Here is a 20251-nt window from a genome sequence, read left to right as displayed (position 1 = left end):
GCAACTTGTTTGCTAAAATCAGAGTCCAAGGATAGGTGGAAACAGGAAGATAATGTTGTACAAAACAGATCCAATATTTCCTTTGGTTACTGTTTCTGTAATAAGTCTTTCAGGGTTTAATTTCAATATTCTTTCTAAGCTTCAACGACAGGGAGATAATGCTGAGTCTTGTTTAGACCGGTACTTAGTCTAGTAAAGTTCCACTGGCTACACGTTGGCTATACAATGGGATGAAATAAGAAGCAAGATATTTGTAGTAATTTCTCCATTGCACAAAGGATGAGAAAATGTTGCTTGAAAAGCAAGCTAGTTTTAAAGATGGTAATTCCATATGATAAGTAAGCTTTGTACTAATGTCGCATACAGCCAGTTATAAAATACTTCAGAATCTGAGGCATCAGTTTTCATACTCTTTCATGTCAAAGATGCATGGCTGAAAAATTCCTGCTAAAAACATGAAAACATGCCAAATGCAGAAAAGTGAACAACTGAGCAAAAAAAGTGAGGCAAAGTGTTRTTAATGTCTGCCAACTGGTATTATTCACAAGTACCATCAGTCACACATGAGTAACCTCCGTGGCTGCTCCCCTGGACGCTGAGACCGGTTCACCCATAACATTCCATAACTTCTGGAAACACAGCACTCCTGTTTGTGGGTAACACGCTCCTCTATTGTGCCGAGGTTCCCTCTAGTTCTGTGCGTCTAATTTAACCCTAGCAAGTCACGTTGAAGCTGACAGTAAAAGGGAAGAAAAACCTATTCAATTAAAACATCTTTAGCGCTATTTATGATGCAGATGAGCCCCTCAGCAATGATGAAATTAGTATTTTATGGGGAAGCGTTTATATAGTTTATTCTATATTTGAACCATAATAAATTACATCCATTTTTTACAAGAATTATAACTGACATGCTGTCAGAGCTGTACATGTACAGCCTTAGAAATATACATAATACTTTGAAAGCTGTCACATTCAGTACAATTGTAAACATCACCCTGGGTTACTAAACTGTTATCTTTAGGTTTACTTCTTCAGATAAACCATGGGATCTTCGCACGTTTCAACCGGAGAAAATCACTTCTCCCTCAAACAGTTAGGCAGTAGTTTATCACTGTGCTTAAATGCATGATGGGCCTTAAATTCCAGTTTGAGTCTGTTTGCAAAATATCCTCACCAGGATCTGATACAAAGTCAGATCTCTCTCTGATTTTAGAATTAGGTCTGGAGAAATGTCATTTAATACTAGAGTGACTCAGTTGCCTTACTCAAATGTTAGCATTCGTCTCCCCAAAAGTGCCACTGTGGTTTTAAAAGGATTATTTTGTTAAAGAATATTGAGATGCATGCAGTGCTACACAGTGCTATTTCTACAATATCACTTTTGTAGACTGTTTACTTATAAGATAATTATGCAACATGGTAGAAAGTCATATTCTTTTCATAGAGTTGCTTAATCACTTTAAAAATATAATTGGAGAATTATGACCCTGTTATAGAATTCTTTAGGATGTTTCAAATGCTATAGAGATACCTTTATTCTTATATTCTTTAGAATCCTGGAAAAAGGCTGCTTCAAATGCTACCTAATAGCTGAAATTATTTTTACTTTACTCTTTCTGTATACATTCTCTTCTACTTCATAGTGGAGACCAAATGCAAAAAGAGTAAGGGCTTCTAACTAGAAATTTAATATAACTAATTAATAAACCCTGTTTTGGCCTGGAATGAAGAGAGCTGTTATTCGACTGCAGAGGATGTGGTAGAGTTGTTCACCTCTGTTTCCAACGTGATTTGGCCAGGATTCTGCAAGGATCTGTGCACAGACATCTGCCCCAGCAGCAAACCCGATGACTTCAGGGGGTCTGTGACTACTCCAGGGGTCCTTCAAGACTCATTGGGCTGCAGAAAGCAAGTGCTATTAAACCAGGCTGGAGGGGGAAAAAAAGCTTCAACAGTTGTTTCCATGCAGGAGGTGAATGAAACAGAGCTTATGGCCCATGATCCATTAACCTCTTTTCCACTGTAGGTAGCACAGGTGGGGTTGAACATTTTGGTTCCCTCTGATGGAGATGAGGAGAAACAATGGTGCTTCCTCCCATCCCTGGCCACCATTCTGTGCACTGAGCTCCTGTGCACAGAGGAACTTTGCTCTCTTCACTCTTGCTGGGCTTTTTTAACTAAAAAGAGCAGTTGCTGGCACAGAGCTTTGCGCAGGTGCTCTGCTATGAGTCCCCTGCAGCCATGCAGGCAAGCTGAGCTTGAGTAGGTGCTGAGCTAGACAGCACTGTCAAGACGAGGTGTTTGGGGCCTATGGAAGCAAGACTTCAGCCCTAGGGAACCTGAAGGTCAAAAGAAAGAGGCTCAACAAAGATGAGCTGCCATCTGAACAAGGCAGCAGTGCACCAGAGGACTTGGGTGAAGCACAGGCACCTCCCTGCCACTTTGGGTTGCTGTGCCTCATTTTGGAGTCTGACAGTGCTTTCAGTCAATGGTGTTGTGTTTTTCACCCCAACTGGAGTGGGTGAAACCAGAGAACCAGAGAACCATCCACTTGCACGCTGAACGCTGTTTCCACCGAAGAGCATGATCACATCGTCCCACTGCTCATAGCTCTAATTATTTGAAGCCTGGAAGCACCAAACGTTGTCAGGGTCGTGCTGTGAYAGGCTTTGTCACACACTGAAATGAAGCCGTGCCCTGCCCCAGGAGCAGCACCACTGCACTCACGCTCTCAGTGCAGCTAATTTCCTACTCTCTTTGATCTAGCTCAATTCAGCTTGCATTGCCCTCCCGTTATTTATGTAAATGTTTAGATTAGGTAGCATTTTGTTCTACAGTGAATGACACCATAATCCTCCTTATTCTTTCCCTTTATCATAAATATTTGGTTTGTTTTTAGCTTGTGGGACTCAACACAACGTCGTTTTCATTACTGTGAAATCTTCCCCTTTTCTTCTCCTGCAAGCATCCCTGGTCCCCTGACAGTATTCTGCCTCCCAGAACATGCTAATATTGCTTGCATTACTGCAGGATTACTACAGTGAGGTATACACTTGGTATTATAATTCATAATGTTGCTTTAAAAGATTAACCACTCCCATGGCTGTGTCTGGTAATTACAGAGCAGATTTTTTTATAACAAAGAGCTGCATACTCAAAAAAAAAAAAAAAAATGTCTGGCAAAGAGGTGAGTGTTTGGGGTTTGCTTTATTTTTCAACCTCAGAGAAAGGCAGATGCAAAATTGGTAAAGGAGAATGAAGGTGTTTGGGTTTTTTTGGGGATTTTTTTTTTTTTTTGGCTTTTTTTAGCTGAGATACTTCAGGATATTAGTAATTTAGCAGATTTATAGGAAGGCACTGGCACTGTGGGCCTCTGGAATGTCACAAACAGGCTGATGCAATTGGCAATTGCCAGCGCAGACGAGTTCCCTGAGCAAACCCCAAATAATTAATAGATCTTCTGGAGTTTTCCAGGGAAGTGGCTGGACTGGTGAAAGAATAATAGTTAGTTTAGCCTGTCAAGGCTCATTCTTTTTCAGAACACCAGTCCTCCCTTGATGCCCTCTAATGGTTTTTTGAAACACCAAAATGGTTTTGCATTAACAACATTACCCGTTGTGCTTTAGTTAAATGCATTTTGATGTCAGACATACGCCTGGTTCAAAAACACCAGCTACCTGCCTCTTCCCGACGGGATCTCCAGGGAGAGCATCCAGATTGACTTTAATCGGCCAAAGACACAGAATAGTTCTTGTGCATTAGACCAAGAGAGTGTGCAAAGTCACGCTAATATGGGGAAACTCGATTAGCTCTTATTGAGGGATCAGGAAACAGGTTAATTSCGGAGTGACAAGACCATGTGTTTGTATAATAGCTTGTTTTTGTTTATTGAAAAGCCTTGGGGAGCATGGTGATTTTTCCTGTTGTTCCTTGAGAACTGTGGGTCTGGCACCCAGAGCATGACCAGCACTGCTCTTGCATCAAATGATGTTTCATCAATAAGTAGCACACTCATGTTTGACGAGGAAGGCCACTCTCCAAGTAATAACTTCTTCGAGACTTTGGAACTTGTCTTGTCCAAAGTCAGCTACTGGTGTGAGGATTAGAAATTTTGTACTTAAAGGAGGAGTCGCTCACTGTTTGTTAAACAAGAGCAACATTTAAAGGCTACTATATGATAGGGCATCACTTAYGGATTTCTCTGTCCTTCCCAGCTGGAGGTGTAATGGTTTCATGCTCTTACAGAAAATGCCTAAAAGACCTCAGAGCCTGAGGCAAAGTCCGTCAAAGCTGTTGGTGTCTTCCCATTCACTGGACTGGCCTTTGATCAGACACTAATGCACAGCGATAGTTATTCTATACCTTTTTCTGAACTGATTTAGCAGAGAATTGCTCCCTGCTAGCGAACTCCAGCAGTCCTGGTGAGCAGATCTGGTTTATTGACCGGAGCTCACCAGAAGGGGAGATGGTGCAATGAGGTCTGGCACGCTGTGGTGAGGAAGAGATTTAAGTTAGCTGTGAATTTACATGAGAAGTTCCCATCTAGTGGTGGGACTAAATACGAAGCTTCCTGGGAGCCTCCTATTTCTCTCATCCAGATTCCAATTCTATTTTTAGAAGGAAGCTTTTTCTTCCAGGAGAACAAGCTGGGGTGCTTTTCATCTCTCTCTAAATTAGCATCTTTAAAGACTTCTTGGTGCAAGTAAATAGAGGGTGGTTGGTGATTAAGATTGAACCTGGCTCTCTAGTTCAGTATCCGTCAGGGTAGAATACATCTACTTCTGTAGATGGACGCTAGGAGTAAACGTATCAATATACATTACAGGCTTGTCATAACTCACTCATTTCCTATTTCAAACAGGAGGAAATATACTTGAACATATCTGTTGTATCTGTCAAGACTTCTCATTTGTCAAACTATTAGTGGTCCTTCTGTCAACATAAATAAATCTGTCCATAAATCTTGACAGGTATAATCATTTGTTGCATTTGAAAGGCAAGTCTCTAACATTAGACCCCTTTTGATTCCTAACATGATTATCTTTAGAGAAAGACATTTCAGATGGCTTCTGAATCTGGCCTCTGTCAAATGATTTCTGTGCTGTTGCYGAGTTATCTACTCTTACGAAGTAAGCAAAGACATAGTTTCTGCTGTCAGCTCTCCTGAAGACCACACGAATCACTGGCAAACCATAGCAGCTCAGAGGCCCTATCCTGCAAGCATTTATGTTCCTTTCTGTCAGCCTGGGCTCCTGATATGCTTATTGCTCTGTACAGCTAAGTTTCTCGTTCCTGTACTGAACTGCTCTTTGGCATCGTTTGTCTTCTCTTTACTTTTGGGAGGCTATCAAAGAACAGGTCTTGAAGGTATTTCATCTGAAGCTACCGGTCTTTTCAGCACTGTTATCATTAGGAAATGATTCCTATACATACAAAAGAATGAATCATTTGAAACAACTGTTTAAGACTGGGCTAGGATAAGTAAAGATAGAATTCCATAATATCAACACATCCTTCGTAATCTCCCCTGCAGCCCTGATTTGGGAAAATGCTCTTTGAGCTGCTCTAGTCTTTCGGGCACTCTAAAAAGATACGAAGAACCTCATTTCTGTACTTAATGGCCTTATGTTACTAGTTTTGACTGCTTGATTAAGCTAGGAATGATCCATCATTCACCACTCTGGAAAGTGAAGTGAGGATCTTTGGCTAGAGTTCAGTGTCTAAGTAGACAAGTCAGGCATATGACTCAGAAATTGGTCTGTACACAAGCGCCAGAAGGCGGCCAGTGAGTCCACATGGCTTCATAGCGTTCCCTTCCACAGGGAAAGCCAAAGCACATGCTTTTGCAAATCAAAACTGCTCAGGCCAGGAAGCTGTGAGGGTTGAGTTTCTGGGAATTGCCTCAGCAAAGAGAGGAACCCTGGTGAGTTCCTGCAAGGGCCAAGGTACTGATGCAGCTGGAGCATCACAAAACAGGTCCAAATTGCACAGCCCTGGGAAATAAGCTAGGGAATGCCTGGGGATCCCAAATCTAGTGTTTTCAATTCAGTTTTCTGACAGTAAAGAGAGAACAGCTCTAGCATATTTCTTAAAATGTATTTTGAGTTTGTTGTTTTTCTTTTGTTCTTTGCTTTCATGGGATCTTGGCATCATGTAGGATATTTCCCACTTTCTTCAGTGGATCCTTACCAATGAAACTAATTTTCTGATGACCTGCAGAAGAAGCCTGTGTAATGTGAATGATTATTTCAATGACAATCCCTTTTGCTCCTGTCTTTCTGATACTTTATACAAGGATGTTCAGATGCAAGAAATGTCAAAATTCTTTTAGGAAGCAGTTTTTAAGTATGACTCCTTTCTGAATCACAGTTCTCAATACAGATAGTTATTAAAAAGCAATATATTTCTGTGGCACATCCCAATTTAGAATAGTGTTTTGTTAGACTGGACAGAGCAATAGACATAGCTTGACATATTCACMTGGTAGACTGAGAGTGCGGGGACTTTGATCATTCTTTAACCTGTAAAGCAGAGAAGCTAGAGAGGTATTGAATTAAATTAGTGTACTGAACCTGTTCTAGTTAAAGTACTTAGAAATATTTAGTCAGAGAGGACAATTGAGTGTAATCTGACTGGCAAAAGAGATTAAGACTCCTGGTTTGTGAAATTGTTGAAATTTAGGTGATAAGCAGCTTGCTGATACGTGTGTTTCAGGGCATATGCTTTACAGCAGAATACGAGTGCATTTGGTTTCATACCAGCACTTACATGCGCTGATAAAATTGGAAGGTTTGCAGGATTTGGCAGTCACGGAGTTTGCRGTTCTAAGAAGCTAAATTATGGAGTGAATGCTTAGGCTTGCCTAAATCCAGTGCCACAGCCTTTTGCGTCCTTGCCCATCTGTGCTCCCTAGGGTGATAGTATCCTTTAGATCTCCCTGCTGCTGTTTCAGAGCCTCCTTCTCTAGGCCAGCAAGGATGATGGGCTTTATGGTTCTCTCTTCTGTTGACTGGCAAGATGTTACTTTGTCAGGTAACAGACTGCTGTTGCCTCCAACTGCAAAGCTCGCTGCATCTAGAGTATGGTGACACATTCTGAGCAGCTTCTTTTATGCATTAACCTACTTGGAAACAGAGGCTCATGTGCAAATTCCTTCTATATTTTGTGAAGGATGGAATCTAAGCCAGATCTGAGCTGAACCTTTCTCTTCCAAGAGGGAGTTGAACCAAAATCCCATGAGGCATCCCCAAATTTTATGGGTGCAAAAGATGTCTTGATCCAAATTTTGCAGTTTGCTCCCATCTCTACTTAAAACACAAAATGTATGTTTTTAGGGAAAAAGGATATAAACATCTTGTTCATGTTTGAGCTGAGAATGTCTTTTTTTCTGTAGGCTGTCAACACAACTTCAAATGCATGCAGCCTGTCCAATCTGACAGACAATTTGCATATTTGTGGAATGCTAACGCCAAGTTACTGTATATATTTGTACATGAAAGCATTAGAAAGTTTGAAGGATTAAAGGTGGAAATGTATCCCCCTCGGCCTCGATTAAAGATCAAGACGGCACATCAATAGATGGCAGACAAATAACTGCTGCTTTGCCATTTGGAATGGCTTACCCCAAAATAATAAAATCCAAACTATTTCCTAGCACATAAATAGCTTAGGGCTTTACACGTGCTAATTGCCTGAGTGTTGCGTTAGTCTTTTGAGAGGGTAATGCGGAGTCTGGCACATTCWCGGAGAGCCCTTTGACACCATGACCGTCTCTTTTGCTCCTTCTCCAGCACTGGAGAGCTGGGACACAGCTGGAGCACGGAATGCTGCCCAGCGTGAACGCATAAGCGTCCAGATCTGCACCTTCCACGGCCTCTCCTAGGGCCTTGGAAGGATCACTCAGGCCAGCTGGAGATGCTTGGGCTGGATAAAAGCAACTTGGTTTTCAGTTAGATGGGTGTCAGGAGGAGCAGCCTGTGCTCCGTGGTGTCTCATAGGACACTTGCTTGGCTGCGTGCATCCAGATGTATCTTGGAGACTGGCTTTGAAAATGGAAGCTTTCAGTCTTCAAGCAAACGAAATATTCAAGAACTCATTTGCATGGTCCTACCTAAGAACCCAAACTGTTATTAGTTATTTTGCCTTTAGGAAGAGCTAACCTCAATGAGACATTCTGTGTTGGCCAGTGCACATAATTTAGGAGGAGACATTGGCAGCACAGGACAGAGAAAGCGGGAACTAGTCAAATCTTTCCCCTAGCCTAGCCTAGATCCAAACCATGAATATTTATTTGCTTCAGGAAAGGGCTGGCCAGCCTTTCTGGTGGATGCTTGCATGTCTCCGTGCATTCTGGCCGAGATGGAGTGGAAGTGGCACAGCCTCAGAATACCTGGGAACCAAGAACTGAAAACCCTCTTGGAAACATCTCATGGTCTAATGAAATTCCTGGGCCAGGATCCAGTCTGAACGGATGCAGACAACCAGCCAAACTGAACCACCGGTTCTGCAGAGATTCAGCCATCGTTGGTGATGGATGGGTGGGATTTTCAAGGAAGTTTGCAGAACACCCAAATTTGCTGACCACCCAAATCCCTTTAAATTTCAGTTGGAAATTCAGCTCCTATCTTTCTTATGYGCTAGTGAAAATGTTCATCTCTTTAAATGTGTTTTAAGACTTTAGGTAACAGTCACCGATGGGAGGCTTCTGTGGCTAAAGATATGTAATTTAACCCACTTGCACAAAAAGCCCCAGCTTAGCCCAAAGCTCCAGGCCACACAGAGCCCTGTGCTGCCAGTAGACAGGTTTAACTTAAGGCACCTCAGTTTGAAAACTTTAGCCTTAATGCGCTCGGCAAGAGCGTGTTGTTGTTTTAACGCACATTACCCAGCCCCRAAGATGCCTTTCTACTGGGAGCAGCGCTGCAGAGCCGGATCCAGCGCCGATCTGACAACTCGTGTGTAGGAAAAGCCCTCTCATGCATTCACAGTTTAAGATGACCTCCATATATTTGTTTAAAAAATAATTAGGCTTGCTTAGCTCTTGTACTGTTGCATTGGCTTTTTTGTCCTTTTTTTTTTTTTTTCCCCCTCTCCTCTATTTTAAAGTAGCTTTTCCTGTAGCACTCCCAGGCCAGTACAATGCTGGCTTTTAGAAGTGATTTGTCTGTTACCAGGCTCTTTTAAACTTTTACCTCCTAAGTCCTTGCAAACCAGCGATACAAGGAAACTGCAAAATCTCCCAGGGATTGTATGCATAGTAACAGTGAAAACGTAAAATGTTGCTGCAGCAGCCACGTTATTTTTCTTGTAGTAGAAACAATACCAACAACTGGTGTCTATATACAAACCAGTTTAAAGCTACCCATAAAAATGACTAACAAATGAGTGCTACATTTATTTTTATCATTTGCTCTTTATAAAAAGTAACAGTTTGAAGACTACTAATTTGGCAAGTTATTTCCTCTCCACAGTCTTGCTTGTTCGGTAATTAAACTATATATAAAGCACAGATACATCCATGTCACTGTGGTCTAACTTCGTGTGTTTTAAGAGACAATTCAGTTCCCCACCAACCCTCTACTAAAATAATCAGTAGATTTCAGATATAATTTTCAAGAGCACTTTCATGACTTGCAAGCTGAAGCCCTATTTTCTTCATGTGATGCTCCAAAATTGTTTCAGGTGAGGACATTCAAAGGCATTTGGTTACCCAAAGGCATACAAGAGGATTTTCTCCCATGACTAGACAAATGAATTCTCAAGCCCAGTTGAAATCAAAAATTTAAACATTTAAATATTATTAATTACTAATGCTTATTTTTCAGAAATGTTTCAAGTCATGCAGGTTCATCACTAGGTAAGAAGTTACTTTTTTAAGATCTGGTTTAAAATTTAAAATGCTGCTGGTTGATGTCTAAGCACCTCAGTTACTTTTAAAAATGGCATTTGTGTTCCTAGATGACTTTTGAAGTCTGTTTTGAAACGTTAGCTTGGTATTTGATCATATATTTGCTAGGAATCACTTTTTTAACTACTTGTAAGTATAAAAACACCATTTATCTGGAAATAAATAGCTAAAATAAGACTCRGTTTAGTCAACATAAAGACAAAGCAGAAAACTTAGTTTGAGAAACTGAAATAAGACTGAAAAACCTTACTTAAAACAGGACTTTGGGAACCTGATGGTCTATTTGGGCTCCCCTCAGAAACTGGGGCTAGAATTGCAATGCCCATGGAAGTAGCACTGGTCCATAAGAGTGAGAATGAAAGTAGAAGTTTCCAACACAGAAAAGGTCTTAGTTCTAGGTACTTGGTCACCATTAATGGGAGAAAAGCTGCAGTAATGTATATAAAACAAGTAGAATTACATCTCCTTTCATGACAAAGAAGTAGTCTTTTCTTTCAAGTTTTCTCAAAAATTCCCAGAATATACTACATTGAAACTGCTCACTTGAGAAATTAAGCACCATATGTGATAAGATAGTCATGTGAAAATTTTAAGCTGTCATTTAAAACAATTGTAATTAGGGCAAATTCTGGAAATGCTTCAAAAATGACACCCTATTTAATTAAAAATTAAAGGGTGCATTGCATGTGTGCGTTGCAGGGCTGGGATTTGCATGTGCACCTCCACAGCAAAATGCAACTCATCCGAGCAGCTGCAACAGTCACAAAATCTCCCTGTTCCTCCTGTGCTTTTTCCTGTGTTGAATAACTTAAATTACAACTTGGTGCTGCATATGACTTTTACTCGTCGTCTTGGTTCAATTTTCAGGGCAGCCAGTGCCTTCCTTCTAGCCCCAGCATCAGAAATGCTGGAGTTTTGTATCTTGATTTTTTACTAGGAAAAGGTAAATTAAAAAAAAAAAAAAGAAAAACTATCTCTTGTCCTTATAAGAGAAATTTATAAGAGTACTTATAAGGCACTAACTTTAATAAATAGACCTTAAAGATTGCTTTTTAATTGTGAATTGCATGTAAAAAATGCATTTTTTCTAAGGTGGGCCACAATTTTTTCAAGGATGGTCATTGAGTCCATCTCTCGCTCTCGGGGTCCCAACCAGACTCTGCACCCTTGGATGTGGCACTTTGGATTTGGATTGGTACTGCTCTCACTAAGGTAGGCCAGGAGTTTGTCAATGATTTGGGGCTTGCAGAGGGTCCACAAAGAGCGCTCAGTAGAAATATCCTTTCCTCCTGCTTTTTCTAATGAATCTGTAATACTTCTATTTAAAATAAATTAAAGGCAAGGCCATAATACTACACTGCAGTTTACAGCAAGGAAAATAAAAAAAGCCACACGATTCATACCTTTCCAGAGGATTACTARAGTGTAATTATACTAACACGTTACCTTCTTTACAAAACCTTTTCCCTAGGGCAAAATAAATAAATCTAAATAAAATGGATATGTGTGGAGTTAGTACATCTCCTATTTTATTAATTAGCACCTGAGAAAAGTGGTTTTCCTCCTCGTTGCCAAGCCAGAAAGAGCACTGATGAATTTTCAAGCAAAGCAATGAATGCCAGGTTTATTTCTTTATTGGTACCTGTGGATTCTGTTGTATTGCTTGTTAGCAGATGCAAGTGGGCAATATAACTATTACATCAGGCAATAATATAGAAACCCAGGCAGTTCCTAAGCAACAGCCCAGCACCGATTCTTGCCAGCTATTCTCTAGGATTCCCTCAGACATGGTAAGTGAAGAGAAGTTGGACAATATAGTCTAATTTTGAGAAAGGAATAAAGCATGAAACTGGTGATTTTCCAAATCTTATTTTTGCAGATTTCTTACAAAATCAAAAGAGCTAAAATTGAGAACTGTCAAAAACATTTCAGCTCAAGAGCTGCATAAACTTTTCTATTGTTCAGGCAGCTAAACAGACACAGCTATTTTGCTTCATACTTTGCCCAGGCAAATAACAAAAAGTAGAGATCATAATAATAGAGCTTCTTTAGTGTGTTGAACTGAAACTGGATTTCATGTTGTTTCYTTTTGCCGGCTCACTCATCGGTTTTCCCTTAGAATAAAACGTTTTTCATCTGTTTTTTATGAATTCCAAGGACAGTTGAATTTGGACACTGCTGGAAAAATTCATAATGAAACATTCTGTTTCAACCGGATAGTGTGTGTGTGTGTGTACGCATGAGCACGTGCATGCATAATTTTGCATGTACACAAGGTAAAAATATATATTTCAAAGCAATGTTCATCTCGGATGTCACTGAAACACAGTTTCTTAGCCTACATTTCACATATTGCACATAGGACATCTGCTTTAAATGTAAGTGCTTCAATGAAGCAGCAAAGCTGGGATCCTTTTCATTATCCATAACTTTCTCTGTAATGGACCAGTCCAAACCTTGGACTCTTTCTCTGTGCTTGGAGTACATTRTTTCCACGCTTTGGTTTAGCCCATTACGGAGTTACGTGTAAAGTTCAGACTTRGAGCCAAGCTTCTAGGAAGGACAGAGTGCTTTTATCTGAGGAGGAATAATGCCCTTTTAGAAAACAGTTTATATTTAGAATAAATAAGAGCAGACACAGAGGCAGGCACTCACACACTTGCCGACACAAACGCACCCGCTTTCATCAACACRAACAAGAACAAACTCTTGCAAACCAGATGTTGGCTGGGTTTAAATGCTCTATTGGCTTCCACACCCCATGTAAGGTTCTAGTCTAAGTGAGCAGAGCGAGCTGCTCGTGGTGCTCCCTGCCCCACCTTGCCTGGGAAATGATGGGTTTCTTTGCTGGAAATTTTGACTTTTCAGTGGAGGGGAAAAAAAAAAAAAAAAAGAGTAAAACTGTCATTTAGGTGGGAAGACAGGGGACAAAAAAGCAAAGTTTTTTACCCAGTAATGCCTCAGTGTCGAATATCTCAACAGAGCATTTTGTTTTGGAAATGTCATCAAACTTGCTGGTGACACTTGTATCCTGTGCCCTTTGAACCTCTGTTTCGTACTGCGCTGAGCTCTCCTCCTCTGGTTTTACAACAGTGAATTAAGAGTGTGTAGGATGGAAATATCGGATTTCTGGGAATCACAGGGTGCGTGGCCAAAGCGGGGAGAGACTCCAGGCTGGAGCTCCAACAAGGCGCCCCAGCAGCGCGTGTGATTCCATGTGTTTTCTGCTCCATTTCTGCAGAGCTGTTCCATTTTTCAGGTGCTAGATATTTTTTCACACAAACAATAAAACATGCTCTAAGAAACAGACACCTTTTGCCCCCCAGAAAAAAAAAATAGTGGGTGAGGGAGGAAGGGAAATGTGCATTTCAATGAAAAAAACTCATTTTCTGCTAGAAAACAGTTTKGGTGAAACAGAGGCACTCAACCATAGAGCTCAGTCCGCACAATTTCCACGTGTTTCCATCCACTCCTCCTTCCCTTCCCCTCCCCAGCTCAGAACCATTCTCTGTCTGGCTGATATATGTTGACATGAGAATTAAATCACTAAGAAGTATGAATGCTTTAGCTTTAGCAGAAAGCCAGGTTACTATTCCTAGCATGGAAAGTTAAATGAAATCATGCTGTGGAGTGAATTCCYATTGATTTCTTCAGGATTGATCAGAAACATTTGTCAAACTTTTGTTTTCTTTCTGTCCTACATCTTCTTTGGACACATAGTTAAACATACTAAGGAATGTTTACATTTTAAAAACGTGTTCTAAGGTCTTTATATAAACATACATGTAATAAAAGTGACTGGTGATTTATATTATCTATATACATTCAGATACTCTATTTTCTAAGACAAGGTTTTAAAAAATAGGTGCCGAAATTCAGACACCTAAGTCTGTGTTTACACTCTTTGGTTGCTCGATTTTTCAAACATGCTAATACCCAGAAACTCTTTTCCCTGCTAACTTTTTTGGACAAAAATTACATTATGCTGGTTTTCATTTGTTGGATTCAGCAAGGAAAAAATGAAAGAAGGCTGTAAATATGCAAAAGATATGCAGGCAAAAATAAGAAAACTATAAGTTCATAAAGATTTTGTACATTTCATAGAAGAAAATAATTYGGATAGATGTAAGACACATGAGCACAATCCAGCAGATTTATGCTTGCTAACTGTTAGCCCGGAATTTGGCCTCAAGCCCCCTCCGAAGCATTTGTTGTTTCTTCTTTAGGTTCCGAGCGAGGCTTCCAATTGCAAAACTGCCTGTGCTCTCGTGCACCTAATGTATATGCATCTTCATCGTGACTGCATATGCAAATGGAGCATCCCTGCCAGCAGCTCTGCAGCAAAGAGCTTGCTGCGTGTGCGGGTCTCCGAGGGCTGTGCGCCACGGGGGTAATTGCGCGTGTAAATCGAGCGGGCAGTCGTATGCACGACTATAACACCTACAGCTGCAGGAATGCTCTTTCTTTTTTAAATCAGCTAGTAATTATGAGTTAGGGGAATGAGGCAGTTGGGGACACCTGGACCTTGAAATAATAATAATAGAACGCACCCCCCCCCCAATGCCAAACTGGTTATAGGTCTTGAAATAACGTGATTCAGCTTTCAAAATGTGCTCTTGCACCCCCCTCATAAGTGCAGGTCACATTTAAATTTAGACACTGTTAGATTTTTGGTTTTTTTTCTTACAGGCAAATCACTTTTTAAGGCAATAAATACAAATTGATTCTGTTCCAAAATCCAAAGGGGGAGAGTTAATATAAAAGAAACAAAACTAGGAAGAAATAAATAAATATATAATAAGAAAAAGTTACTGGAGCAGCTGTGTAAATAATGCGAACAATGTTAAAGAATAAAAGGAAACTGCCAGAGCCACCTGGGATGAGGAGGGAGTGTAAAATCATTAATTGCTCTAAGTAGGTCTCGCTCAGTTGTTGTGCCTGGGTTTTTCTGCAGACTCCAGGTCTCCYTTAGAAGGCATTTCTTGAAAGACACGGGAAGAAGAGATGAGGAAGAAAGAATGAGGTTATCCCATAAAATAATCTGCTACTACTTGGTAAGGGTACAGGAATAGCAAAGAAAACAATGCCTTATTATTGCCGGGACTAGAAGCCATGTGTAGTAAGTGACCAACTGATGGGTTTTTTTGTTTGTTTTTGTTCATCAGTGCAGAGTAAACGTTGGGTTGCACTGAAGCCCTCGTTGCAAAGTGTTCACAGTTTGGGAGCAAGCTTTGCCAAATTGCGCTGTTTGTCAGTAGAAATGTTCTGAACCTCGAATACTGAGCTGCGATTTTGCCACAGGAGCTCCAGACTGGAAGCCAGCAAGGTAAGAGAGGTATAACATAAAGTCTTGGGAGTAAGGGCTTTGTGATTTTGAAGCTGGTGAGTGAAGCTGAAGTGAGTGATTTTTGCACTCCTTATCTGGATTTTGTATCAGACTTTCCAAGGCCTTGAACACTCAGTAGATCYGAGTAACGGGCATATTCCTGCTGTTGCTTGGAAGTTACATGTAGTAAGCCAGTAATGTATAATATCTTGCTGTAGTCTAACTAGAGATCTCTTACTTGGAGGCCTAAGTATGTAAATGACATTTCTCAGGCTTTACTAAAAGACAATGTGCTAGGAAAAAAAAATATTAGAAGAAATGATTAAATCCTAATGATTATTGTTTGTCAAGTGTAATCCTTAAGTTGCAAATGAATGCAACACTTGGAAAAGGAGCCCGGGAGACTCGCTCTAGCCAGGAGCTCCATATTTCTCTGTCGAGCTGGCGCGAGGCCGTGCTGTTTTGCAGACATCAGCGCGCTTTGATCATCGCAGAGAGCAGAGCTACCTCTAGGGCTCAGGAACCTCCACGCTGATTTACTCTGGCATTTGAGATATTACTGCGTACAAGAGGTGGGATTTTAGCAACGCTGATACCTGTCCACAGAGTGAGCTGAACTGAGACCACAGCAACTCATTTCCCATCAGTGCMTGAGTTACTTTGCTGGGAAGCATCCAAGTTGCACATAGATGGGAGAAGGAAGGTGTGGAAAGCTTGGATAACTCATGGATTGCTCTGTGGCCGTTGCATTGCCTACCTGCCCTTGCAAGACCAGGACTTGGCAGGAGGAAACTGGGACCTCCCAGTCCCACTCCATGGCCCGCAAGCAGTCAGAACCACTRTGAAGACACCGGACTGAGCCGACACTGTTGTGCAGCTCATCCCAGYACCCTCTCAGTGCAGCATCACTGCTCTGACATTTACTCGAGCTGACATATTGCCGTCATCCCCGCCAACAAGAGCAGAGATATGGCTCTGTTGTTATCTTGACAATGCAATACAACCTACATGAACTTATATTGAAATTGTTTTGCTGTCCTGATGCGGCTGTTATTATTGCTGCTACATGCTAAGCACCATGAGCCGCCGTCTTGGAGCTGTACGAGATCAGAGTTACCAGCTCATGGCTCTGACTTGAGCTGGCAACGAGCCAGGGCTCTGCTGTAGATCTGCTGGAAGGCAGAAAAGAAACCTGGGGAAGAGCAATATGAAAAGACTCCCTTTGTGGCATCATGCTAAGTAGAAAATCACTGTTGAATATGTTCRGGCCAGATCCAATGTCTATTTAACACCGTGGGGATTTTTGCAATGACTCTGATGGGCTTTGCTGAAACTCATGGGCTCTGGCTTTCGTGTCCGCTGTAGTTAGTGTAGTCAATATTGTGCAAGATGAAATCACCTGCCTGAGAGCTAGAACTTCTTCGTGCAGGTGGCATTAACTAATCATTAACATTAGGCCATTTAGGGCATTAACTTTGCCCTAAAGTGTAGGGCAAAGAGACCAAATCTAACATATGTGCAGGACACTTCAGAGTTCACTTCAGCAAAAGTAGCTGCTTAAATCTCACTGAATTCAAGGTAAGAACAGTCTTATAATAAGGCTTTCCCTATCTGCAGTCCTGAACATGGATCCTGGGGAGAAAAGGGCCATGGGGATAGGAAAGACAGTACAAGACTGAACCTTTAGAAGGTTCCTAGGAAGCAGCACAAATTTAGAACAKCCCTGCAAGTCCAGGTCATAGATGGTCCCATGGAGAACTCCCACAGGTGTTTAGCAATGCTCATGGTCTCTTTGACCTGTGAGCAATATTGTGAGTGCAGCACCTGATATACCTTGAAGAACTCTCAAAACTTTGGGGATGCATTTGCAGCCTCCCACYGTCCCTCCGCAATTTTACCCCACTCTCCCACTTGGAAGAATATGTGTTCCTACTCTTGCCTGGTTGATTGTCTGCAGGCCATATCCTTCCACAGATTTCATCAGGATTTTCTCTAGTTAGTAGATATTTTATTGGCCCTGCTCTATGACTGTGTTGATCTGCGGTCTTAAAATTTAGAACATATTGCTGTAGTAGCTGGTTTAAGTGTGTGTGTGTACAAAAACAAGTGAAAAAGTAATTGTATTCCTAATGGAAACCTGTCTAAATATGTGCATACAGAATTTTAGATAGACAGAGTGAGAGTGTAAGTAAATACCTATTCAATAAGGCAATGGCAGTCTTAAAATTTAATTATGGTCTGAGTTGCCTAGTGCTCTAAATTGCTATCCTGTCCTATAGGAAGAAGACATAGAAGAGTTACAGGAAGATAAAGCACCTCCATGTAGCTTTTACTTGCTAATAGCATTTCTATCATTGCAAGATCTGGCAAGAGAGTCAAACACCACATTTTCGCAAAGGTATGTAAAGCATGCGGAGCTGGCGGAAAGATTAACAAGTTTTCTGTGGAAGGGGGTGTGTGTCTGCGAGGGTGAGGAGAGGCTTCACTGATGTGCCACTTGTTAATGCATATGAACTCTGTAATAGGTACRGTGCTTTTCCTCAACAGCTGCAATCTTTTCATTGTACCTCTTTTGTTGAATCCAGATAAAAGCACTTCATCGTCAACAAATCTAATATCTGTTCTTGTCCCACTTGAAAGGGTCAAATGAAATTTCCCACCAGAGAACAAAAAACCCGGAGCTGCCTAGTGAGCTTGGATGGCAATGTGCCAAGAGAAAGGGGAGGAGAGGTAGTGTCTCCAGCGCCTCGGTAGGGCAATAATGTCAAGAAGCGCGAAAAGTGCTATCCAAGCACGTGTGCAGGCGTATGGCAAGAGAAGCAGGCATAGTGAGGAGGGATAACAAGGAGGGAYAGAGAGGATGGATGATGAGGCAGCTAGTCATGAGATGTGCATCCCTCCTGAACTGCTGGGGCAATATTCTTCCTTGCAGATCTCTGTGCAAGTTACGGGATCAGGATCTTTTGTGTTACAGTTACATGGACTCTCTGATACTCAGAACGTGGACTTTGTGCAGCACTTCCCAATGTCTTCCTAGATCTCGAGATGTGAAGCAAAAAACCCATGAAGAGGTTAGAAAGTGGACATGGTTTTTGCATGTTTCAAGGTAGAAGGTATTAGATAACTATAAGCTCTTTCTTGTATTATTTGCACAAGCCACAGYGTCATAACACCAGGTGAACTGCCTTGCTAGAAACTCAGGGAAACTATATGGCACACTGAGGACTGGGGCTGTGAAGTTAGGGCGCAAAGGAAGAGGCTCCATAATGAAATGACAAAGAAGAGCCCATCAGCAGCACCCTCATCAGCGGCTGGTCTGAGTTATGAGAATAAAAGGGACCTTGGTTGCGAATGACTTAGGGCAGCATAAATATGTATTATGAATTTTAGGCTCAGACATAATTAAATGCCATTTGTCAGATCTATGCTTGTTTTTCATCTCATTTGGGTTTTGCAGAATGAATTAACTAACAAACGCTCCTCTGATTCTACCATAACAAATCATTTCTCAGAATGGTTGCCTCCGAGCAGCGCAGAGAAAAGTGACTGGAGGAAGTGACCTTCCGCTGTGAAGTTGTCACGTTCCAGCACATCCCTGAGTGGCAATGACAGGCTCAGTAATGGGGAGCCCATAGTGGCGTTGCAGTCTTCTTGGTAACTTGTTAATTTATTTAGTGCAGTGGTGCAGAGGAGACAATCTGGAGTAAGGGGTGGGGTGGGCTGAGCCTCAAGGTTTAAACATGCAAATATTGTGGGTTTGAAGGAAAAAAAAAAAAAAGAAAACACTTTCTTCTTCATTGTAACCTAAAGCACTTGGTGACAGGTGCCCCCAGCAAAAGACTAGACAAACATTTGCAATGGTGCAGCTTTCATAGGAAAAAATGTATAGCAAAAGTGTAATCAGCAAGTAAACAATTTGGGGAATATAGCAAGAAGTGTGCTTCTACCGGTCACGCAAAAGCACATTTAAGGCACAGTAGGAGTCACAAAACTAGGGACAAATGGCTATTTGCCTTCAATAGGTAAAGACAGAAAGAAGTAAAGACTGCAGGTGAAATTACCCTTTCATCAAAGTTTAACAGTTTTGCTTTTATCTTGGACAGATATTTCACTTTGTTCCAAGACATTAAAGCAAAGGTCCTTTCTATCCTTAGCAAATTTTTATAGTAAATTGATAGATTTATTATGACTTAACTGTAGTTTCAGAAGCGTTCAGGAATTTGCAGGTGATGCTAACTTTGAAGTCTCTGACTTCCTCTTCAAGTACCAAGTTCTTTTCAGAAACCAGATCCATCAGTAATGGCACAGAATCAATATGCAAATATGAAAAATCAATACGCAAATATGAAAAGTCTTTTCTGTTTGGTCAGTCTCACCTGTTGTCCCAAGCAGAAGGCCTCCTATGGCTGTGTCCTTCATATCACATAGTGCCRAATTATAGAAATTGTTTGTCATCAATGTTAACAAAAATAGGCAATTAACACTCTAAATGAGCTGGAAAGTAACGAGTAGACTACCAAATAAGCTTGATAATATTTGTTCGTCTTTATAGTTCTCTAGATTTTTATCCCTATAATAATTTAAAGAAGATGGAGTAGAAAGTATTTAGCAAATAATGTACTGTCATTTGAAAAACAAAACCAGATGGTGATGTTAATCTATCCAGTGACTTAAACATATTTCCATGTGTCTGCAGGAAAACAATAGCCCCCACACAGCACAATCCAGCAAACCTCGAGTAAAATACACGGAGGAGTTCCCTTATGAATAGAAAAAAAGTGCTCTGTGGCCAATTACCTATATGAGTATTAGATGCAAATGCATCAGATGTGGAGCACAGATGTCAAACCTGAATGCTGCCAGTATCACATCAGGATGAGAGATGAAGATATATTTTCTTCTTCCCCAGATGGTGAGTGGTGCTCCAGTCTCTCCCAGCCACCACCTTGAACCATATTATTCAAAGAAAATTCAGATTATTTGGGTTTTATCCTCCACAGGCATTCAGGTTTTGG

At 41.1% G+C, this 20251-nt stretch overlaps 1 long non-coding RNA gene across 1 annotated transcript in view; it reads left to right on the top strand.

The window, feature by feature from the left end:
* Nucleotides 1-8659, top strand: part of LOC112958748 — a 9965-nt gene extending 1306 nt beyond the window's left edge. The window contains exon 3 of the long non-coding RNA XR_003251490.1: nt 8303-8659. This is a non-coding gene — a long non-coding RNA (uncharacterized LOC112958748). The remainder of the gene's footprint in view (nt 1-8302) is intronic.
* The last annotated feature ends 11592 nt before the right edge of the window (nt 8660-20251 follow it).

The sequence above is a fragment of the Nothoprocta perdicaria genome, unplaced genomic scaffold (genome assembly GCF_003342845.1).
Source record: "Nothoprocta perdicaria isolate Ctin4 unplaced genomic scaffold, notPer1 scaffold_9, whole genome shotgun sequence".
Lineage (NCBI taxonomy): Eukaryota > Metazoa > Chordata > Aves > Tinamiformes > Tinamidae > Nothoprocta > Nothoprocta perdicaria.
Note: the sequence above shows the minus strand (reverse complement) of the source record. Positions and strands in the feature narration are given on the sequence as shown.